The following is a 25634-nucleotide window of genomic DNA, read 5'->3' as shown; positions in this document are numbered from 1 at the left end:
TTCCTCAACTTACCATTTCTGGGGGTGGAGTAAAGAATTAAACACTTCCAAAAAAGGAAATGAAATGATCATCGTTATCAGCGATTGTTTTTAACGCACGGACTCTTGGCGGGGCACAGTACCTGTGGCCGAGAAAGCTAAGAAGCAGTTGAAAAATCTCAGGGAGGCTAATAATTAATTCACAAATGCTAAGTGCTCTGCCAATAATAACATTGATGATGGTAAGGCACATATTCTGGAGGGTCCTGGGATTCAAAGACGACAAGGCATTCCCTGTACTAGATGCTAGTATCTATCATTAGAGTCACAAAAGCAGCAGAAGACAGGCTGTGTGACCTCAGTAAAGTCACATGTAAATGTAATAGCTAGAGACTATTAATAAGTATACGATAGTGTAGTATAAATTATACATCTGTGATGGCACTGCAGCAACATTATTTGACTGATTACTGAGGGAGTGATCAGGGTGGAATGATATTAGTCAGGAAAGGCTCTTGAAGGGGTGAGTCACAGGTTTTTTAACAAGAGGCTGACATGATGTAGACGGTACTCAAAAACTATTATCTTAGCGACTATGTAGAGAATGAACTGAGATGGGAAAACACAAATCTGAGAGACCAGGTAGGAGGCAGTGATGCAAACGAGGTGATGGGCGCCCGGACTGGTGTGTGGGCTGTGAAACAGCGCTGGAATGGTTTAGAGAAGGCAGTGCAGTAGATTGCATAACAGCGTGGGCTTTGCAGACAAACTGATCTGGGCGCCGATCCTGGCTCTGCCACTGACTTGCTGTGTTACTTGGGTAACTAACCTACCTGCTCTGGGTCTCTTCCCTCCCTCATCTACAAAATGCACTGGTGGACACTTGTTGTTTTTGCTGTCCGGTATTTCAATGTCCTTCCAAATTTGAGTGAATCTCAACGTAAATGGGAAGACACACAGGGGAAGCTGTTCTTCTGCCAGCCCCTGGCATCTAGGACACAAGCCCGTGCTCTGGGCAGGGCCAGTTGATGCTCACTCGTCTCTCTGTACTGGGGAATAGTGATGCAAAGACAATGTGGCCAGTTTGAGGATCTTTGAGCCCTCTGTGGTGAGATGAGAATCCAGAGGCCTGGGAGCATCTGGCTGACTGGGTCAGTAGAGTATGCAATTCTCGATCTCAGGGTTGTGAGTTCAAGCCTCATATTGGGCACAGAGCTTACTTAAAAAAGAAAATAAAAAAGAAAAAGAAAAAGAAAGAAAGAAAAGAGAGAAAGAAAGAAAAGAAAAGAATCCAGAGGCATGGTGGAGTACCTCCTTGAAAATTATACCTGAGGTAGGATCTCAACTTTGTGCTCTGCTTCTTCCTTGGCTCCACCCTGAACCCGGTCCTCTACCTTCCAATGGATTCTGTGAATTGCCTGACACCTTTCCAGTTACTTCATTTTCTGTTTAAGTTCCCTACTATTTGCTTTCAAGAACCCCGACCAGAACATGACCTCACAGGACCATTTTGAGGATTGAACAAGATAGTGTCAATAAGGCCCTTAGCCCAGTACTTGTCATGGGTAAACACTTACTAAATAGTTGACTTAATAAGACACAAAGAAAATGACAGAATAAGTGACAGACTTTGATAACTGGTTAGATGTGGAAGAAGAATAAAAAGGAAGAATGGGGAAGCTAACACTAAGTTTACAAACCTGTCTTCCACATCCTTATTCCACCTCTACCGAGAATCTGGAAGCCAATAGAAGGATGACCTGCATGGAAGAGGGTTAGACGTTAATGGCGAAATACCAACCTCTCAGCATGTCGACTGAGAAGAAGGTATTTTACTGACATGACAAAGTCTGAACTTGTTAGCCTGGCACATAAGGCACTTCATAACCCTGTTCGAACCTGCCTTTCCAGCTCTCGTGCTTGCCACTCCCTGAGAAGCTCCTGACGCCATACTCAGATCACGCTGCTTGGTATCCCAAGAGCACATCGTGTTGTTCTGAGCTTTGCTGCCTCGGCACACTGTATTCTTTTCGCCTGAAATATCCTTCTCATCCCTCAACTTCAACTCATTTAGGACTTGGGTTGCCTCTTTTATCCTCGACAAAGCCCATCCTAACTCCTTCCAGGCGGTGTTGCTCCTTCTTCTGGGCTCCCACGGAATTCTATCCAGGCATCTCTGGTAGAACATACCACATTGTATTCTGAAGTGATCTTTATGTCTCTCTCCTTCACTACCTTGTGTGGTCCCAGGCCCCAGGGATTATGGTTTGGCCATCCTTGTATCACCATTGCCTGCCATCGTCTGGCACAAAAACAGTACTTCACAGGCTCGCTGTTGAATAACCGGGACATTTCTTTATAATCAGATTCGAGATAAAAGGGTCTATCTGTAAAGGGCACGTGGGTGGCTCCATCAATAGAGTGTCCGATTCTTGATTGCAGCTCAGGTCATGATCTTGGGATCCTGGGATTGAGCCCCACATCACTCCATGCTTAGCAGGGAGCCTGCTTATCCTTTTCCTTCGCTCTCTGCCCCTCCCCCCACTCTTGTGTGCATGTGCTTGCTCTCTCTCAAATAAATAAATCTTTTTTAAAAAGTGTATGTCTGTAGGATAACGTGATTTGGCAATCCACACACAAAAATCAGTCTTGTTCATTATTTGTTCATGTATTAAGTAATAAACACTGTCCTTTTAACTTCTCAGCTCCTGAAGATCAGAGTTCTGTTTTAATTCACTTTGTACCAATAGGGTTTTGCGCAAACCGGTGTGATAAAAGAATTGGAATCCTTTTGAGGTGCTGCTTTGATGTAACTAAAGCAATGTTGCTAGGATGCTGAAGGAGCCGGGGTTGGAGGCCCTGAGCACAAGAGGCCAGGCCAGCAACCTTGGTTAGGGTTTTCTCTAGATCCTTTCAACCTCCAATTCTCATGACTTAACCAACTCACCTTTCCCGACTAGAAACCACAATGAAAATGATTCTTTCCCTTTGCATTTCCCCAAGTTAGGCCTAAGCATAAGTTTCCAGAGAGACACAGCCATGAGGCCAAAATTTAGTTTTATCTTCCATGGCCCTCAGAAATTATTCTTTATTTTCTAAAAAGATGTAAAAGATTGCACTTTTAATTTATTTTTGAGTCAATAATCCATTACTGTGATTCAGAATTCAAACGTATACAGTGCAAAGTGTCCCCCCCCCGCCACCTTGCGCCCCCGCCATCCAGCCTCTACCCGTAGGTGACCAAAGCTATTGCTTTCTTATGCGTTCTTCCAGAGATATTTTATGCACATAAGGACGTATTTTTAAGTTTCCTACTGCCTTTTACATGAAAGTTAAATTAGTACATACAGTTCTGCCTCTTGCTTTTTATTCACTAAATGATTTGTCTTAAAAATCTTTTCCTATCCGTATATATCAGTACATACCTTTTCTCCCGGGCTACATGGCATTGCAACGGCATGGGTGAACTATGGTCTAGCAAGACAGGCCCCTCTTAATGGGCCTGAGGGGATTTCCCCCAACCCTTTCTATTTTATAAACAATTCAGCACCTCTTAAACCTTTCAAACTTCCTCCCCAGCCTCTGCCCTCATTCTCAAAAGTTGCTGCCTCTCTTAACTCACAGAGAAAGCAGAGGCCATTAGATAAAGAGTCTATCAATTTCTGCCTCTTCTCTACTTTGTACTGAAGACGCCTTCGGTTCCAAACAGCACACAGTTCTCCGGATGTGTGTGTTCTCATGTCTCTGCGCCCTTCTGTACGCCATTCCCATTGTCGCCATCCTTGGTCTGCTTGGGAAGTTCTATTAACCTTTCAAACCCAAGTTTGGATATCCTGCCAGAGGAAGTTAATCCGTTGCTGTTTGTAGTGCATCTGTGCCTTGTTCCTCTCCTGCTGTTGTACTGATTACGTGGCTTCGAAAGTTGTTTACAAGTCTATGTTCCCATAAGTCTGTGAGCACCTTGAGAACCAATTCAGGGGCACCTGGGTGGCTCAGTGGATTAAGCGTCTGCCTTCCTGATTCCGGAGTCCTGGGATCAAGCCCCTCATTGCATTGAGCCCCCCACTGAGCAGGGAGCCTGTTCCTCCCTCTCCCGCTCCCCCTGCTTGTGCTCTCTCTCTCTCTCTGTGTCAGATAAATGAATGGAGTCTTAAAAAAAAAAAAAAACTAATTCATATCAGGATGCCCAGCACTTAGCATAGAGAATCTGGTAATAGAAACCACTCAATAAATATTTGTTAAATAATGAATAAATAATGTGGAGGAGATCTAAGCATACTTTGTTATGACAAGTATTTGCAAAACAGTTGAATGAGTCTTCAACTTTGCACAGTGTACCAGAAACAGCCTTGGACCTGGAATCATCAAGAGAACCCGTTCTGGTCCAAGGAAGCAGGAAACTTTTCCCACATGTTCCTTGCTGTATCTTCCAAAGCCAGGAAGAATGCCTGGCTCTTTATTGGTGCTAAGAATGAGGCTTTCTGTTATGTTTGTATTCGAAGCTACTGAAGACACCCTTTATTTCAAATAGTCTGCAGGGAGAAAGCTAGAACCAGACGGTCTGTGGCCTTTGGACTAAGAAGAGGACATACCTGATACCCAGTCCCAGGTAAGTGGTCCTAAGGCCAGTGAATTCTTTTACATTGGACACATTCAACCAGCTGACTTTTACAAATGTGTTTCATAGATTAAATTAACACATTTTCCATAGCCTCAGGTTTCTTCCAAGCTTAGTGGTAATCACATGCTTTATCTGGGAAATAAAACAAAAACCTACAAATAATCTTGAAGAGGCAGGGCTCTTGGCTCCTCCTGTATAAACACCGAAGAGAGCAATAGGTCTGGCACAGAGACCTGAAGCAAGACTTTTACCCTACCTGGCCCATCTCCTAAGAGGGCTTGCTCTTCACTGCTCTCCTTTGGTCACCAGAATGCAGTATCCTCCCGCCCCTTCTTGTCTTACTGAACAGGAGCGACATGAAATAATACATGTAGCTGTAACGTACAGAAATGTCACGTCTCCATCAGTTTATGAAAATAACATTCTCTCATCCCGATGCTTCTGATCAAACCCTGTGGTGACCCACAGGCTGTTTTTAGACCAAGACTGAATCAAAATTTCATAATTATCATTTTTATTTCCACAGCGTTCAATACATACCTGTGGATTGACCGAATGAATGTTTTGCCATTAGTTAGCTCTGTAACCTTGGGCAACTTTTATCTACGTTTTCTAGGCTTCGTTATCCTCATCGATGTAATCAAGTTCGATTGTCAGATTTTCCAATTATTTTTTAATAGTTTAAACCCTTTCTTCAAACTAAGTCTTAGCACCCCACATGTAACAGAAAAAAGTGGGGCCACTGTGGATAAAATAGGTTTGGGGCCCTGAGACCCCCTGCTTCGCCTTCTCCTTCCCCACCCTTGTTTCTGCTCTGAACCTCTCTGCTGAGCCCCAGGGCTCTGTGAGGCGCCTTCTAAAAAGTCGCTATACTAGAGATCTTATACAGAACACTGACTCCCAGGCTCGTAAGGAAACTCATTGTCAGCTGGGACCAGAGATTCCCGTCCTGCAGCCTCTTAATTCTTAAGGATTCAACGAGGTAAAGCCAGCCAGGAAAATTAAAATATGAAGTTTCCTTGCTTTGGGTGGTATTACATCAACTTGACCAAGGTCAGTTGATTACTTAATGCTAAGCAGAACTGGAAGCTGTATATATCTTTGATAAATTAATAATGAATATGAACGTGGTACCAATGAACTGTGAAATGGTAACGTATAAGTAAATAAATAAATTTTTATGTTTAAATAATTTAAATAATAACACTTTATACAATAAATACATTACTAACAAATAATTTTTAGTAGACAAAATTTCTCAATATATTATGAAAATGAGGGGGTGGGGTTAATAAAAAGAATCCCTGGGGAGTTGAGAATAATGATGATGAATTCAATTTTCTTCTTTCTCATACAAATAAAATGAGGCAGGGAAGGGTTGAATGGCTTGCTGAAGGCCTCACAGCTTGTTTCGTGGCAGAACCCATAGCAGAACACAGCATTTATAACATCCCGCCCAGTCCTCTTTCCCAGCCATGTTGCATTTCCCTATGAGGTTAGGCTTTCACCTTTACGTGTCTAGGATCCATGGTCACACAGCGCCTGAAAGATAGAGCATCCTCATTATCTCAACATTCATCATCTGAATTCCTAAAGTTTGAAGGTATGCAGGAAAGTAAGAGTCATGGTAACCTAGAAATGTTTACTTTATCAAATGACTGCTTATAAAACCCACTCAAATATCCATCTCCATTAAACATGAGTATTGATTCTCCCCTTCCAAGCATCAACACCTTCGTCAGGTCTCCAGCTGATGACTGCATTTTTATACATACTTGACAATACAGTGCAAATACAATGCAAGTCAACTACAAAGTGAAATCGCTTGTCTTGCAAAGCTATGGAATTTTTCAAGATTAATGAAAGAAGACCAGTGTGCTTAGTCACGTAGGGCAAGAGAGGGGAAATGGGGGCGATATTGAAGAGGTTGGCAAAGGACAGCTTGGGAGGGGATTTATGGTTCTTGGTTTTCATCTTGATTAGGATGGGTACTTTTTGGAGACCTTTAAGCAAGAGAAACGACAACCAGATTGACCTCTAAAATTTTCATTTTGACACTGGCAAATAGTCTAAAATATATGATCTGGCTATTGTATTTCTGTGATTCTATCACATGGATGTATTGCCGCATGTATGAAATGACACGTTTGAGGTTATTTATTGTTGCCTTGTTTGTAAGAGCAACAAATGGATGCAACTGTGCAAAAGGGGCTTGGTTTGGCAACGATGGCATGATATGCAGCTGAGGAAACTAACAAGGGAGGTCTCTATATACCAATATGCAAAGAGTTTTAGGACATGTTGGTCAGTGAAAGAAAGCAAGATTTAAAACAGTAGAGAACGGTGTCTATGGGAGTCTACCTTTTGTCTAATAAGATGGGAGATATATTTGTGGATGCTTGTATTTGCTTTAAAAACCCAAGAAAGATTAAAAAAAAAAAAAAGACAAAGACACCAATGGAAGTGATTATCATTAGAGGGTTGAGGTGAGGAATGCAAGACTTCTCTGGGCCTGTCTTCTTTCTTGGCGCACTGAATTTTGAACCACATAAATGTAGTACCTCGTAAAAATAAATATACATTTAAGAATCACTCTGGCTGCTTTGTGGAGAGTGGTTGTAGGGACTCAAGAGTAGAAGCTGGGGTCCATTTAGAAAGCCACCGAAGTAGTTCAGGCAAGGGCTGGCGGCAGCTGGCACTGGAAGGTAGCAGAGGTGGTGAGAAGTCGTTAATTGGGGGTATAGAGCTAATGGACTTGCCAATGGATCAGGGGCAGCATGAGAAAGAAGAAAAGAGAACTCGAAGCTAGTTCCTAGATGGTTCTCTTGAGCCACTAGAGGAGAAAAGATGGAGTGGGGGGAGTGGGCAGTGCCAAGGAAGATCAAGAATCAAGAGTTCTATTTTGGACTGGAGAGACCGTGTTTGAATGCAGAGGTCCACAACTAAAAAGAAATATCTCAAAGGATGAAACAGCAGAGATTTTTTCCAAAGATGAGTTCAACTCCCATGAGTTCAAAGAAAGGATTGAGAGACCCTGGTAAAATCAATAAAACTCTCAAGCAAATGTCCATCTTTGTTTTGGTGCCGCACAACTGAGATATGCAGGAAGGAATGTCATTTGTGCTAGTACAGAATTTTGTTGGAAAAAACTACGTTAAAAATTCTGAATTAGTCGCTGGATTTGTTCTTAGTTCTCAAAGTGAGCCCGTACTTATGATAGCCTACATCTTGTTAAATATAAAGTAAAAATAAATATTGTTTCACGATTTTTATTTCATTTTTCAAGATGAAGTTTGAATCAAAGATTTTTCACTATTTAGGATGAAACCTAGCGGCCGACTCTAAGTGGCCTTTTCAGTGTCCTGAACAAAGTGCACACAAATATAATTTGGGAAACAAATATAATTTAAACTTTTTCTCTTGGACACTAAGTTCACATCTTTATTAACAGAATAACTTACAATATAACTCGGACCGATAATGGGGCAGGAGGTAGAGAGTAACAATTTTGCTTTCTTAAGCAGTAACAATACTGCTTTCTTAAGAATTCCACCTTCAACTATTAATTTGTCTTTTGTACATTTACCCTGAGTAGGACAGACTTTGGAACTGTCCCAATGTTAATAGAAGTTACTAGCTGTGTTTGCTGTAGCACCCAGTGTCTCAGAAAGTTCAGGATGCCAAGATAAATTACCATGTGGTTTACACAAGCATTTCTTTCTCATGGTTCTGGAGATTAAAAGTCTGAGATCGGGGTGCCAGCATGACCAGGTTCTGGTGAGAGCCCTCTTCCTGGCTATGTCCTCACAGGGCCCTTCCTTGGTACCTGCATCACAGAAAGAGGGATCTTGGGTATCTCCTTCTCCTCTTGTAAAGGCACTAATCCCACCATAAGGGCTCCACCCTCTTGACCTAATCTAACCCTGGTTACCTCCCAGATGTCCCAGTGTCCCACCTTTAAGTGCTGTCATGTGGGGATTAAGGGTTTAACATATGAATTTGGGGGCAAAAGGGGGGCATACAAATATTGAATCTGTTGCTCTCAGCCCAGAATCCCTTTCAGTTTGGAAACCCTCATACCTCCAGGTGCCTGAAGTATTGGCTGCTTACCACGGAGTCCTCCCAAGGACTTGCCTGAAGGAAGCTTCCTTCCTCAAGTTTAGGTCCCCTCTCCTTGGGAGGTGAGGGATGGAACAAAATAAAGATCCAGCCCTCTGGCCTCAATATGCCCACTTGAACTTCCCATGAGGGCCAGTGAGCCCCTGTCTTGCTTCCCTCACTCTCTGACAGGCATTATTCTCCAATAGTCCTTCTGCACACGAATCTCTGTCTCAGCGTCTATTTGCTGGGGGACCCCACCAAAAACACTGATAGGCTTCATGAATAGCATATTCAAATAATAAATAACCAAAGCATGCAGATTTCTTACATTTTGTGTGAGGGAAGGCACAGCGTAAAAGGCAAACGTAGTGGGGTAGAGAAAACACTCTTGGACACTCCCAGGGCTGGCTTTATGCACTTTGCATATATCATTCCCATGTTTGCAGAAGAGAAAAGCCTCCCTTAGGTCTGTTTGTCACCACACATTTTGCCTATCACAGGGAGCAGTCTCTTTGCTCATTATAACTGATCTCTGAATGCATTACAGTAAGAGAGAACCAAGTTTTGATCCCATTATGCGAGAATTTATTTTTGTTTCTTAAAGAAGTAGAACAACAGGAAGCCAAGTTTCAGGCCGAGGATTCTTGGAAAAAAAGGAAGAGCAAATAATAAAAAGAAATTGCCTGTCCGGCCCCACTCCTTAAGAATTCCCCAGCAGGGGTTATGCGGCTCCAGCTAGAAAACAGGACTGAGACGCTGAGTTGATTTATCCTACATGTAAAAATTCCCAGACCGTAGATTTTCTGCTCATTCATTTCCGTCATCATAATTTAGCCTTCAGTTTTCAAGATCCTTTATGACCATTAGTAAGATTTTTAAAATAGCACAGACCAGGCAGGATTTCACAAAGAACATTCAGGCTGTCCTCTCTCCTCTTGTCATTTAGCCATAGTTCAGCATTTGGAGAAGTCCAGAGAATCTTTTTCATGGAACCAAAGTAGCCTAATCTACAGTCAGAGATTTAGTCACAAAGAAAATTTGTCTTCAGGATTCTCTTTTGTTTACGTATCTATTTATTATTAAGCACAGGGCTTGAACTCACAACCCTGAGATCAAGACCTGCGCTGAGATCAGAAGTGGGATGCTTAACCCACTGAGCCACCAGGCGTCCCAGGATTCTTTTTTTTTAAGATTTTATTTATTTATTTATTTATTTGAGAGAGAGAGAGAGCATGAAGGGGGGGGTGGAGAGGCAGAGGGAGAAGAAGAAGCAGATTCACCGCTGAGCAGGGAGCCCGATGTGGGACTCAATCCCGGGACCCTGAGATCATGACCCAAGCCAAAGGCAGACGCTTAACTGACTGAGCCACCCAGGCACCACTCTCTTTTATTTTTTAAAGGTAATTTCTCCATTTATTCCCCTTTCAGTGTTTGAATTTTGTCATTCTCTGTTGAAAATCTTATTATGTAATTATAGAAAAATGGAAATGAGATATGTGAAAAAGAAAAATGATCCATTTTTTCCTGCCAGCAGAATAAACCATGGTGGCTTATTTACATTCAGACCTTTGCCAAAATAGTGTATGTAGCATTTACAATTTTTACAAGATACATTCATGCCATTTTATCCTTTAGCTTACTGATATGTAATAAATATTGTCCATGTCAATAGACATACCGTTAAAATATTATTTAACAGATACATAATATCTTACAGTTTGGGCATATTGTAAGTTTTTAAATCAATACCCTGCTATTAAACATTTATATTGCTTCCTTTCGTTTTAAACTTTTGTAAACAATGACTCAATGGACTTTCTTATAAATAAATCTTTGTGGAAATAACTGGTTATTTCCCCAGGACAAAGAGTTGGGATTTCTGGATCAAGCAGTGGGCACATTTTTAAGAGTTTTGAAAACACTTATTGCTAAACTGTTTCAATTTCCCACAAAGAGTGGTTGAAAATGTCCTTTCCCTACACCTTTGTCACCCTGAGTATATCATTCTTTTTCATCTTTCTTAATCTAATAGATGAAAAGTGGGATCTTGTTTTTAGTTGCATTTCTTTGATTTCTAGTGAGCCTGAGTTTTAAAAGTATTTACTGGCCATATAATTTCTTCTCTGTGAACTGCCTCTGAATGCAAAATATTGAGTTCTATTACCTCTCTTACTGACTTTTAAGAGCCTGTCTATACATGAGCAGACATTTCTCCAAAGAAGACAGACAGGTGGCCAACAGACACGTGAAAGGTGCTCAACATCACGCATCAACAGGGAAATGCACATCAAAACCACGTGAGACATCACCTCACACTTGTTAGAATGGCTAAAATCAAAAACCCAAGAAACAAGTGTTGGTGAGGATGTGGAGAAAAAGGAACCCTTGTGTCTTGTTGGCGGGAATGCAAACTGGTGCGGCCACTGTGGAAGACAATATGGAGCTTCCTCAAAAAATTAAAAATAGAACTACCCTATGACCCAATGCCGCTACTGGGTATTTGCCTAAAGAATATAAAAACACTAATTTTGGAAGATATGTGCACCCCTATGTTTATTGCAGCATTTATCATCCATCCATATATGGTCTACATACAGAATTGCGTATATTCCAACTTGTTTTTCTGAAGTTTGTCCTAATTTTAAATTTAATTTTCTAGGCATGAAGGTTATCATACGTAGTCAAATGTATCTGGGCACCTGGGTGGCTCAATGGGTTAAGCGTCTGTCTTTGGCTCAGGTCATGATCTCAGGGTCCTGGGATCAAGCCTCACGTTGGGCTCCCTGATCAGTGAGAAGTCTGCTTCTCCCTCTCCTTCCCCCCTACTTGTTGCTCTCTCTCTCTCATTCATTCCCTCTCTCAAATAAATAAATAAAATCTTTAAAAAAAAAAAAGTCGAGGGACATCTGGGTGGCCTAGTGGGCTAAGCATCTGCCTTTGGCTTAGGTCATGATCCCAGGGTCCTGGGATTGAGCCCCACATCTGGTTCCTTAATCAGTGGGGAGCCTGCTTCTCTCAGACTGCCGTTCCCCCTGCTTGTGCTCTCTCTCTCTCTCTCTCCTCTCACTCTCTCTCTGACAAATAAATAACTAAAATCTTTTAAAAAGATTCTTTAAAACAAGTAAATAAGTAAAGTCAAATATATCAATTTTTTTCTTTGTAATTCTGCCTGTTACAAAACTAAAAAAGAAACATTCTGTATCCAAGATTATATACATAAGCCAAGAGAAACTTTATTTTCTCCCAGTTTATAGATTCATTAAAAACTTGTTTGCATTTAAATTTTTAGCCTACCAAACTTTTGATTACAGCTGTGAGGTAAGAATCTAACTTTATTTTTTTCTATTCTTTAAGCAGTTATACTAGCACTTATGAAATAATCCATCCTTTCTTCAATTGAAGTGCTGTTATTAATGTATAATAAATTATTTTTTTATTAAAAGATTTCATGTATTTATTTGAGAGAGAGAGAGAGAGATAGTGAGAGAAAGCACAAGCAGGGAGGAGAGGGAGAAGCAGGCTCCCCGCTGAGCAAGGAACCAGATGCGGGACTCGATCCCAGGACCCTGGGATCATGAACTGAGCCAAAGGCAGATGCTTAACTGGCTGAGCCACCCAGTCCCAATATATAAAAAAATTCTTAAATTTAAATCTGCTTCCAGACTTTTTATTCTGATTGGTTCTTCTGTCTGTGAGTCCCATACCAATAGTATACTTTCAGTCAGTATCATTGTATATTTTGACATCCGATATGATCCTTATCTCCTTCTGTTTTTTAAAGACCATATTATCTTTAATGTTTAACTGCTCTTCTTTTTCAAAATGTTCATTATTCTTACATATTTATTCTTCTATATATTTTTTCTACTTTATTTTCTAAGGCAGCTTTAGTTCACAGCAAAATTAAGGGAAAATACAGAGATTTCCCATATGCTTCCTGCCCTCCTCACCCCCATGCATAACCTCCCCATTATCAACATCCCTCACCAGTGATACATTTGTTGTTACAGTTGATGAACCTACATTGACATATTTCTTTCATGTATTTTAATATTATATTACATATAGTATATTCTTTGATATGTTCTTTTTAGAAATTTTGGTACCTTTCCTCTTCCTTCCCCCCACAAATCCTTTGGGGCTTTCTTTGAGATACTATTAAATTTATATGTGAATTCAGGAAGAAATTACTCTTCACAATATTGAAACATCAAGAAACAAAGACTTTATTCTTCTATCTATGTAGGTCTTTGATTGTAACCCTCAGTCAAGATTTGTAGATTCTTCTCTTAGCCTAGCATATTTCATGTTAAGTTCATTCTTAATGTTGTTATTGTTAAATAGGATATTTTTTCATTCTACTTTTTAACTTTTACCCAGCCTATTGACTTAAATTGCAGCTTTCCTGACATTATTCACATACTATAAAATTCATCCTTCTAATGTGTACATTTCAGTGGTTTCTGGTATTTTCATGGGGTTTTGCAACTATCGCCGCTATCTACTTGAGAACATGTCTGTTACCCTGAAAAGGATAATGGTCACTCCCCATTTCCCTTCCCCCCAGCTCTATGTGTCTCTTCATTAGCTGTTTCTAATCTGTATTTTTGGTAATAAAACTGTAATCCTGAGTATAACTTCCCGAGTTCTGTGGGTCACTCTAGTGAATTATCCAATCTAAGGAAGTCACGGAAACACCTGAGTAATAGCTACTTGATCAGAAGTGTGAATGGCCTGGGACCTCCAAAGTGCGGGTAATGTTGTATAGGCAGTCTTGTGAGAGTTGTGCCCTTTACCTTATGGGGTGTCCATTAACTCCAGGTGGTTAGTGCCCACATTCAATTGCAGTACCTCCAATTGTGGCTGATGCACAGCAAGCTTCTTTTCATATGGTTTTTGAGCAATTGTATGTTGTCTTTGGAGAAAAGTCTACTTAAGTCTTTTGCCTGTTTTTAAATTGGGTTATTTCTCTTTTTATCATTGAGTTGCAAGAGTTCTTTATATATTCTGAATATCAGATAAATCAGATATGTAATTTGTGAATATTTTTTTTCCATTCCGTTTGTTGTTTTTTTTTTTTTTTCACTTTCTTGGTGGTGTCCTTTGAAGCACAAAAGTTTTAAAGTTTGACAAAGTCCCATTTATCTATTTTTTATTTTGTCATTTGTGCCTTAGGTATTATATCTAAGAAACCATTGCCTAACCCAAGGTCACACAGATCGACTCCTACATTTTCTTCTGAGAGTTTTGTTGTACTTTTAGCTGTTATTTTTAGATCTATGGTCTATTTTCAGTTAAGTTTTGTGTATGGTGTGAGGTAGGGGTCCAACTTCATTCTTTTGCACATGGATATCCAGTTGTCTTGCACCTAACCTACTGACTATTAAATGTTTTGTAACTACCCACCTGACATTAGTTCTAACACATTTAATGAATTCTTTTATTTTTTCTAGTAGATAATATCATGTACAAATGATAAATTTGCTTTCTCTTTGACAATATATGTACTTATTGTTTTGTCTTCTCAGGTATTAAAAAAACAGTGGTGATCACATCATCTTTGCACTATTCTTCACATTAATGGGAGTGTTTTTAGAATTTTGCCACTACTAACTATGGTACTTTGTCGTTATTCAGGAATAAATGCCTTTCGGTATCTACCATTGTATCTATATTTTGCTGTACTGATATAAACTGAGGAAACATGGCATTGCTATAAGATTTCTTTAAAATTATGTTTAAGAATATAGCTATAATTTCTACTTGCATATGGCTTAATAATTATTGGAGGGGAATACCTTTAACAATCATTTTTGAGGAATATTTTCCTGCAATACTTATCCAGAGCAGTTTATTTTTCCATTAAAAAAGATATAAGGCTTGGCAAACCATAAGAGACTCTTAACTATAAGAAACACACTGAAGGTTGCTGGAGGGGAGGGGGTTGGGGGATGGTGCAACTGGGTGATGGGCATTAAGGAGGGCACATGATATAATGAGCCCTGGGTGTTATATGTAACTGATGAATCACTAAACTCTACCCCTGAAACTAATAATATACTGTATGTTAACAAAATTGAATTTAAAGAAAAAATTTAAATAAATAAGGCTTTCTTCATAAATGAAAGTGTTTTTAGTTCTATATAGAAGAGAATGAATTTCTTTTAAATACTGCAGTTTTATTTTAAAAGTAAATCAATTCATGAACTTGGATAGATAATTCACAAACACTGTTTGGATTTCAAAAGGCAGAATATGCTATATACCATCGAATAAAATTTCTCCTCTGGCCAGCATGTCCTTGTCCCTGCAAGCAATTCCTATATTCTATTAGAGAAGGAGGAAGCAGGATTTTTTTTTAAGATTTTATTTTATTTATTCATGAGAGACAGAGAGAGAGAGAGAGAGAGGCAGAGGCAAAGGGAGAAGCAAGCTCCCTGCTGAGCAAGGAGCCCAGTGTGGGACTCAATCCCAGGACCCTAGGATCATGACCAGAGCTAAAGGCACATGCTTAACCGACTGAGCCACTCAGGCGCCCCCAGGATTTTTTTTTAATAAAAGAAATACATACACACATACACACACACACAATATCTGTAATATATACAAAATATATCAAATGTTTACCTGAGAAAAGCAATGTGCTGAGCCATCCTAAAGAGTCAGACGGGAGGCAAAAACTTGGTAAGAGTCTGGTCACAAAAGGAGAGAGAAGAAGTGGAGAAAACTGGTGTTTTTCCAATATTGTCAGTTACTAGCTTATTTAAACTCCGAGTTCATTTTCTCACCAAGTTACAGCCAGAGATAAATCTGGAACCCATGCCACATTAACTGCATTAGATAGAAATGTCTACCACCGCAGCTCCCGGCCCTGAGATGGCAAACAGGATAGGAACCATGCATTCCTGAGGAGCAGCCAGTCCAGAGTACAGAATGGCAAACCAAGTGACAAACACAAAATGTACCAAGCTTCTTCAATTAGACGAGAGAATCTTAAATAAATCAAAATCATGGTACAAAAATAACTTAAAAGCTTTTCCCCAAATAAATCTGTATTGTGCTGTAAACAACTGAACAGTCATTGGACCCGGGGTGTGTAAAGAGGGCGAGCTGGCTCTTTGGTCCAGGCGGGGACCTTGAGGAGAGAGGCCCTAAAGCAGCCCGGGGACTGATAAAGCTGGGGGAGGGGAGGGGTTGCAGGAGGAAGAGGATCCCAAGAATAGGGGGATGGGAGGCAATGGGGAAGAGGTGGGGGGAGATGGGAGGCAATGGGGTGGGGGGAGGAGCTGATTCAAGCAAACCAAACTCACAAAAGGCTGATTTATCAACAGAAATGCCATTTGTTCATTAACCAGCACAAAGGAATTAGAGGAGTGTTTTATTCATTCTGCAGAGAAACCTAACATGCTGTTCATTCTGCAGTAGAGTATACTTACTCCCAGGGGTTCAGGCCAGTAAATACTGTAAATACTATCCCCGACACAGTGCTGGGTGAACCTTGATAGACGTTATCCTTTAATCTCTACTTTTCGTTGTTGTTGTTGTCTTTGCATTCCAGTTTCTTCTTTTAACACATCATTCCTTTAGATCAACCACAGTAAAGTCAAGCGGACAGAGTTAGTCCACAGCGTTGCTGGACAAAGGCTCCTGTGGTCTCCCCTCTCTCCTCAATCCGTAGCTTTACTTCTCTGAATGGCTGGGAGGTAATAGTAACCTAACGTGGCAGTCACCTGCAAAGGTTCTGAGCCACATGGCCTCGGTTCCAATCCAGGCCTGGCCATTTGCCAGCTGTGTAACCTCCGGTGGGTATTTAACTTCTCTCCTCCTGGGAAAATGGAAACAACAGTACTTGGTTCAGCAAGTCGTCGAGAAGATTAAATGAGCCAATTCATGTTGAACGCTGAACATGGTGCCTAGCATAGGCAGAGCGCTCAAAAAATGTTAGCCGTTAGTATGAAGGCTACTGTCCTCTACCTCTGTTGATTTGTAGTTGTTTCTGCTCACAGAGAATAAGTCATCTTTAACTCTTGGCCCAAATGAAGGAAAAAAAAAGGAGAAGTCAAATGAGACCAATTTGATTCGGTGAAAAGTCTGAAATGCCTTCAGTGTTTCAAAGAAATGCAATTTCTCTGTATTGCTTCCCAATTTGAATATAGTACAACCCCAAATAACGTAGAGAAGAAGGGAATAAATAAGTAAATTTTTTTAAAGGAGAATAAGTAAAAAAGAGGGGACTTCATGTAAAAATGCAATTTGTAACAAACACGTATTTCTGGAGAGCTCGATACGTACCCAGTTATCCTGCCTGCTGCTATCCTCGCCTTTCTTACATCTTATCTGCAACACAGCAACCAAAATCATTTTTCTTTTATTTTTCTTCTTTAAATTTTAATTGTTTTTAAGGATTTTATTTATTTATTTGAGAGAGGGAAAGCACGCATGTGCACACAAATGGGGAGAAGGGGCCGAAGGAGGGAGAGAAGCAGACTCCCCGCTGACCAGGGAGCCCGGGGATCATGACCTGAGTCAAAGGCAGATGCCTAACAGATTGAGCCACCCAGGCACCCCCAAAATCATTTTTCAAAGACTAAGTTGGATCATGTCATTTCTCTGTTCAGCATCTTCTCATGGCTTCCCACTTCATTTGAAGTAAAAGCCAAAATCTTCGCAATGCCCTACAAGGCCTTGCATAATCCGCTCACTCCCTTCCCCACCCTATCTCTATGACATAACCCCCTCTCCCTTACGCAGCACAGACCTCACTGGACTCTTTGCTGTTCTTAACTGTGCCAGGTACTCCTGCCTCAGGGCCTTTGCACTTGTGGTTGCCTCCGCCTGGAGTCCTCTTCTTCAAAGTCACATCTCCTTTAAGACCTTCCTCAAATGCCACCTTCCCTGACCCTCCTGCTTAAAACTGTAACGTCTTCCCCATCCCCACCACTGTCTAGTCTCCTTTCCTGCCCTCATTTCTCTCTAGCATTTCTCTCTATATTTACTGATTTATTTTGTTTGTAATCTGTCTTACCCCACCCTCCCTGCAAGATAAGAGCCACCCCAGGGGTTTCTGTATGGTTTGTTTATTGCTGCATCCGAATCGCCAGCATAGTTATGGCACGCTCTGTGGGATGAAGGAATGGATTCGTGAACAGTGCTAGGTGCTTTTACATATGTCCTCTCACCTACAGATTTCGGGAAAGATCTGATTTTCATAGTGAGACATCACTAAGTAGTAGCCATTATTATAATTACCTATTTTTCTATTCAACAATGGCTATTTCCTGAAATTAAAAATGGACTGAAAGCATCTTGAAGTTCTCGAAGCTGGAATCTGAAAAACACTGTTTATTTTAATGTGTGGCTGTCCTTTAAAGGCATCTTACATAAGATGGAGATTCAGAGGAAGAAGTTGTTTTTAACTTCTCTGTATGAATGACAAGAAATTACGAATTTTCCTGTAAATTTAAGTTGACCTTTTCTAATTTTAGCATGAATTCCCCGACCCCGAAAAAATGGTTTTTAAATTTCTCCACATGGTGCGCGACAGCAGCAGTGTGGGCCCGGCTGTCCCTGCTGCTGCCTTGTGGGAGATAAGGCCGGCCTACTGGATTTCTGGTATCCGTTACAGTGATGACATGAAAGAAATGTTTGTAAGAACAAATGTTTGGTTCCAGGCTGTAGCCTAATTTAATAGTGTGCTGGAAAAAAGCAGAGTTGATGATTCATTCCCAAACCCCTGGGGAGGGAGGGGTGATTGTAAACCATTTGGAAAGGGGCGAGAAAGCCTAACGTGACGCTAGTGCAGAAATCTTCAACAACGACCGAAAAGTCTTGTCTGAACGCGATTGAATGCTGGTTTTCTCCCAGAACGATTTTAGCGGGGGGAAGACTGCGAGATTCAAAACCCTTCTCCCTCTGCTCTGATTTGGGGAGTGGGAGGTTATAACCAGATTGATTTTTTTGATGGTTTCAGATAATATGAAGTATTTGGATGAAAGCTTACCCTCGAGGTTTTCATACTTGGCGGTTTTCCTTAAGACATTACATGTAATTGTAATTTTTTTTTAGGGGCCACAACCCTAGGGAAATTTTTATGGAAGAAGGAAGAGAACTTTTTCTTTTCTTTCTTTCTTTTTTTTTTTTTTAACAGAAACTAAGATTTCAGACACATCAGCCATCCAAGTAGGTGGGGTAGACAGATGCCGTGGGCAAGACCCAAAAACCCCTCCCACTGCTTGCTTGCTGATGCCTGCGACTTTAAAAATCAGGAATTCATTTTCTTGGATTAAGATTTCGTCTATTAAAATACTAACAGCCCTCCTCAGGATCGTAGGTGAAACTCTCTGGGCCATTTTCACTCCGATGGTAATGGTCTCCCTGGCTCCAAATCTAACAGATTTTTCCAACTGAGTGGGGAGCGAGCCAGGGGATCCTGGCTCTTTAGAGATGAGGCCATAGGTGTGAGAGGGGGTGGCAGGGGTGGACACCCCCGGAGGAGCACCAGACACTGAGGAAGCACGAGCAAGACAATATGAAAGCTTTTCCATCTATAAAGCCATTTTTGCCCATTCCTACCAAAGCCTCTCTGCCCCTCCTATGGGAGGGATATAAGGCAGATATGGTAACATGGTCCAGAGAAAGCCCCCCCCCTCAGGTAACTCTAAACCACAGCTGGGATTATCCTAGCAGTTAACCCCTACATAGCCAAACCTCTTGCTTACTTTGACCAATATCTTTTGTTTTTCCATAATGACCAGAGCCATTCTAATGTACCATTTTAAAAGGTATTCTATAAAAGACTTCTGACATGGGGCGGGAATGACTCTTTCTCCCGCCCAGTTTTACAAAGGAGGGAAATCGCTGCTGCTGTGTGGAAATGACTCGAGTCCTGCAGTTGTCTACCAGCTCCTCAGACTCGTGCTACTGGTTCCATGGTTACCTCACTGAGATAACAGTGACATTTTATTTTCACTTCTCATCATTTAATTTAGATATTTCCTTTTATGTAACTTTCAAAACAATTTAGTACCTAAGAAGGGTGAAAAGGAGATTTTATGAAGTTTGGCTTATCATGCCACTTAAAAATAATTTGCAGTATAGTGGATGTCTTTCTTCTTACAGCTATGACACAGCTATTTGAAAAAACCCAAAAAACTCCTTTTGTCTTGTAAAAAGATTACCAGGTTTTTTTAATCACCTTTAATTTCTTTACCACATATTATACACAGATTACATAGCAGAGACAGAGCTGGGTGCTAAGGCCTCAGAGCTGTGATCCACTATCCTGACCTCGGATCGCTCAGGCTAGTCAGTGGGAGGAGACAGACACGCAGAGCTGTGATCCACTATCCTGACCTCGGATCGCTCAGTCTAGTCAGTGGGAGGAGACAGACAAATTACCACCTGCTAAAAACAAGACAGAAGTTTGCACAGGGCTGCGAAATATGCGCCACCCATACTATGGCATCAGGAAAGCTTTTCTGTGGAAACGTAGTATCTGAGGTGAGGGTTTCAAGTATGTAAATAATGTAGGAATTACCAGGAGGAAGAAGTGTGTATGTGTTGGGTGTGGGGGGGAGCTGTTCCAGGCAGAGGAACAGCATATGCAAAGAAACAGAGGAGAGAATACTATCCTCCTTGTCTGTCTTCATCTCTCTAGGCCAGGGCCCAATTCTTACTCATCACTGGGTCTCTGGTACCTGTCAGGCCTGTCACAAGTATTCATAAATCTTTGTTGAACTTCAGTGAATTGAATTGCAAACATTTATTGCTGTTTTATAGATGCTGGTGATAGGGTAGTGGCTAAAACAGAAGTTTCTGTTTTTGTGGTGCATACGTTCTAGGGAGGCATTACTATGAGTCAGCATTTACTAAGAACTTCCTACCTGCCAGGCACTGTCCAAGAGATTTATGTATTCAACGTGTTCAATCTTCACAACAAGCCTGTAGTAGGTATTACAGTATTATCCCGATGTATTACTGTTGAGGACACAGAGAGGTTAAGAGACTTAACCAAGCCTACCCAGCTTGTGAGTGGTAGAGCTGGAATTCAAAGTCAGGATATCGTGGCTTCTGGAGTCACCCCTAACCTCTACAGTTAGCCATTCAAACACTTCAAGATGCCTTTTAGTCTTGTTTTTGGAAAATGAAATAAAAAGAAATTCTAAATGTTCATTCTTCTTTGATCCTTTTTCTCTTTAGCGACCTAAGATTTAATATTATTTGGCATTAACACATGAGAATAATAGACATTTTGAAAAGCAAGAGCAGGGTTGGGGTGCCTGGGTGGCTCAGACAGTTAAGAATCTGACTCTTGATTTCGGCTTAGTTTATGATCTCAGGATTGTGGGACTGAGCCCAGCTTCAGGCTCTCATCTCAGCATGGAATCTGCTTGAGATTCTTTCTTTCTCCCTCTCTCTCTGCTCGTGCACTCTTTCTAAATAAATAAATAAAATCTTTAAAAAAAGAAGAGTAGGATTAAAATTAAAGATGATATGGCTCTTAAAAAAGTAAGGAGGAGATGATGGTCATATCAAATATCAAAATGCATTAAAAATATACCGAGTAAAAATAGAGTCATGGTGGCTATAGTTAATGGTACTGTATTATATATGCAAAAGTTGCTGAGAGAGTAGATCTTAAAAGCTCTATCCAAGAAAAAATACTTGTAACTATGTGTGGTGATGGATATTGACTAGACTTATTGTGGTTATCATCTCATAATATATACAAGTGTTGAGTCATTATGTTGTGCATCTAAAACTAATACTCTAAAGTTGTATATGTGTATATATATGTCTGTGACACCCAGGCCCCTCTCACTCTTACCTGTCTACCTCCAGTCTTTTTTTTTTTTTTTTACCATGGATTCAGGTACTTCTGCTGCCAGTTTCCTTCTCTTCCTAGACCTAAGAATTAGGAGGAACAGTGAGAAAGAATTAAGCAAATAAATATAAAATCTGCTGCTCTGTCCTCCACTCTATTTCCTGGGCATTCCAGTTATAAAGCCAGTTCTCCCATATCAGATCCAGAAGTGAGAGGGAACTGGAACTGGATATTGTCTTAGGAAAAGTACTGACAAACGGGTTCCTTTTTTCCCCCCATAATATGGGGAGAACTTTAAAATTTTGTATAAATGAAATAAACATATTTTTATTATTTGTTTTGAGCACTAAATTTCATAGATATATGGTGTGTATTTTACCAAACTGGCAACTGAAAACTATTAAAAGCCAAGTTCTTTTTTTTAAGTTTTTAATTTTAATTCCAGTATAGCTAACATATAGTGTTATATTAGTTTCAGGTGTACAAATAGTAAATTCCATACATCACCTGGTGCTTGTCACAAGCACACTCCCTAATCCCCATTTCTTATTTCACCCATCCCCCCACCCACCTCCCCTCTGGTAACCATCACAGTATGTTCTCTATAGTTAAGAGTCTGTTTCTTGATTTGTCCCCCCCCTTTTGTCCTTTGTTTGTTTCGTTTCTTAAATTCTACATATGAATGAAATCATATATTTGTCTGTCTCTGTCTTATTTCGCTTAACATTAGACTCTATAGCTCTAATCCATGTTGTTCCAAAGGGCAAGATTTCATTATTTTTTTATACACACACATATTCCCGTGTGTATATACATACATATGTGTGTATATACATACATATGTATGTATGTATGTATATATGGCAGGTGTACAGTATAGTAAATTCCATACATCACCTGGTGCTCGTCACAAGCACACTCCTTAATCCTCATTTCTTATTTCACCCATCCCCCCATATACATACATATATGTATGTATATATGGCATCTTCTTTATCCATTCATATATCCATGGCTATTTGGGCTGCTTCCACAATTTGTCTATTATAAATAATGCTGCAATAAACGGAGGGGTGCATATATCCCTTTGAATTAGCATTATTATATTTTTTGGGTTAATACCCAGCCATGCAATTACCATATCATAGGATAGTTCTAGTTTTAACTTTTTGAGGAACCTCCCTACTGTTTTCCATGGTAGCTACACCAGTTTGCATTCCCACCGACAGAGCACAAGGGCTCCGTTTTCTTCACAGCCTCGCCAACACATGTTCTTTCTTGTGGTTTTGATTTAACCCATAAAAACCAAGTTCTTGAATGCCACGTTATCTTGCCTGATTCTGAAAAAGAGGATCTAGAATGGAAGTTCTGTACATTCCTCTAATAAACGTCCTGATACTTTAAAATTATACATTTAATACACCTGAAAGTAATGTAGCATTTTATCAACTATACTTCAATAAAAATTTTAAAAAATTATAAATTTAACATAGAAATTATACATTAAAATACAGTTATTAAAATTAATTTGTATAACTTTACTATCCTCTGGCTGTATTCCTCTCACTTAAAGACTCTAAACTGAGGATTGATATGCTATTTAGAAAATTCCCTTAACAAGGAAAGGAAACTATGTTAATTAAAAAAAGAAAAAAAAAGCAAAAATAAGGAAAGGGAGCTGCTAGCACCTTTACAAGGGATAGACTGGAAAGGATAAGGCAGAAGCCAGGTACATGGGTCCAGATTAGAGATGATGGAGCAGTAGTTGAGGGACTAAAGAGAAAGAGACAAATGCAAGAGATTTAGGAAACAAATGGGATAGGATTTTGCTAATTGAGAATAGAAGAAAAGAGAGGATTTGAATGAGGAGCTAAGAAAAATACTCAGATTTCTGGCTTCTGTAGTATCGCCCAATAAGACAAGAGCCCAGGAAGTGGCAGGTATGGGGTGGGGGGTGGGGAGGAGTGAATGAAGACTATAATTAGGACATGTTGAATTTGATATATCTAAGTGGCCACCGAGTGGAAATGTGCAAAAGGGAGCTGTTGTCCTAGGGCTCAGAAGAGCTCTGGGATGTCTGGAATATCTAGGCAAATATTTTAGGAAATCATCAGATTATTGGTGAAGTTAGAACTATGAGTTGGATGGGATCACCAAACAAAAGTGAGAATGAATTGAAGAGAAAAGGTGAGGGCAGAGCCCAAGAGAATATAAGCATATAGTGGGTTAGAGAGAGAAGACTGAGAAGAAATCATGAGAGGTAGGTGGGGAACCAGTGGAGTGTGATGTCACAGGTGCAAAGGAGAGGGAAGTTAAGAAGGAGGTATGGCCAATGATAATTGACCCATAGAGGGCATGTATATCAAAGTCTAAGAATTCCATAATGGATTGGGTGATATGGATGTCACCTTTGCCTTCTGCTGAGGTAGCTTCGCTATTCGAGTGGTAATGGAAGCCAGACACAAGTGGGTAAAATAGTGAATGGGGAGGCAGTGATGGCTTCATAGAGTGATCTTTGAAGAAGGTTGTCTGTGAATGAAAAGAGAAAGTGTTGGTGTAGAAGATAGAGGCCTTTCTTTCTCTTTAAAGATAAAAAGCTCGAGCATATTCATAGACTAAGGGAAGAGAGTGGTAAAGAGAGGAGGATTGAAGTTACACTATAGGATGCATACGTGAGAAGATGAAAGCATCGAAGAAAATAAGAAAGGATGGCATCCAGAGCTTTGATCAGGTATTAGAATACCCTCTCAAGTGAGATGGAGGGAGGAAATGATCAGTGTAATTGAAAATAAGTCTCTGGTTGGGTGGAGGAAGGGTGAAAGATTGAGGGAGTTCCCATCTAATGATGGTTTATGGGAAGGGGTCATGAGGAGAGTGGTAAAGGCTTGGAATCACCATTTAAAACTGTAGGGTGGAGGGGGTGATTTAAAGACCCATAGGATGACTGCGTAGCATTGTGGAGGATCTGTCTGTGGCTGGAGGTCATAAATTTATAGTTGTGCTAATTTGCACCATATATGCTGATCGACTGGTCACAGGGTCAAAGATCAGACTGGAGTTACGACAGGATTGGTCCAGGCAGTGGAGCCACAAGGCTTTTTTTTTATTTTTTATTTTAATTTTTTTATTTTTTATGGAGCCATAAGACTTTAAAGGCTCTAGGGGAGATAATTGCCTCAGGTCATACAGCCAACAGGAGCAGAACTAGATCTGAGCATAACGTTGACTAGCTTGATAACCTTATCTGAAGTGTGAGGCTAGGGTGCTAGTAGGTCAACTATATTGAGAGGGAGGCTACCTCGGTCAATGACAGGCCTTGGAATGAAGACAAAGCCTAAGGTCCAGATGCCAAAGTACTTGATGGATGTTTCATGGTTCAACAGTTAATAAATACCTACTGTTCCATTGTTGAGTCAGGCTTTCAACAATCAAACATCACCTTTTATTCAGTCATGTTAAAGATTCTTTTAAAGTATTTTTGTTTTGCAAAATAAAACATATCTATAGAGAAACTAGGAGGAGAAATAATTTAAAAATTAAATATAATGCAAAGTAAAACAATGAGACACCAATACACACCTATTGGAATGGCCATAGTCCAAAATGCTAAAACCAAATGCGGGCAAAGATGTGGAGCAACTGGGGCTTTTATTCATCGGAGGCAGGAATGCAAAATGGCACAATTACTTTGGAAGACAGTTTGGCGATTTTTTACAAAAATAAACATACTCTTACCATACAATCCAGCAATGTGGCTTGTTGGTATCTTATTCAAAGGAGTTGCAGTTTTATGTCCATGCAAAAAGCTGAACATGGCTGTTTACAGCGGCTTTATTTATAATTGCCCAAACTTGGAAGTAACCAAGATGGCCTTCGGTAGGTGAGTGCGTAAATAAACTCTGTGCCATCTAGACAATGGACTGTTATTCAGTACTAAAAAGAAATGAGCTGTGAAGTCATGAAAAGACGTGGAGAGATCTTAAGTGCACATCATTAAGTGAAAGAAGCCAATCCGAGAAGGCTACCTTCTGTGTGATTCCAACTATCTGACGTTGTGGACAAGGCAAAACTATGGAGACAGTACAATGGTCAGTGGTTGCTGGCAGCTGG

At 40.3% G+C, this 25634-nt stretch overlaps 1 long non-coding RNA gene across 1 annotated transcript in view; it reads left to right on the top strand.

Annotated features, from left to right (window-relative positions):
* LOC123791878 (uncharacterized) overlaps nucleotides 1-25634 on the top strand; it is an 85808-nt gene that overhangs the window by 7519 nt on the left and 52655 nt on the right. The window contains exon 3 of the long non-coding RNA XR_006779544.2: nucleotides 4511-4588. This is a non-coding gene — a long non-coding RNA (uncharacterized LOC123791878). The remainder of the gene's footprint in view (nucleotides 1-4510; nucleotides 4589-25634) is intronic.

The sequence above is a fragment of the Ursus americanus genome, chromosome 10 (assembly GCF_024610735.1).
Source record: "Ursus americanus isolate L20-20 chromosome 10, mUrsAme1.1.p, whole genome shotgun sequence".
Lineage (NCBI taxonomy): Eukaryota > Metazoa > Chordata > Mammalia > Carnivora > Ursidae > Ursus > Ursus americanus.
Note: the sequence above shows the minus strand (reverse complement) of the source record. Positions and strands in the feature narration are given on the sequence as shown.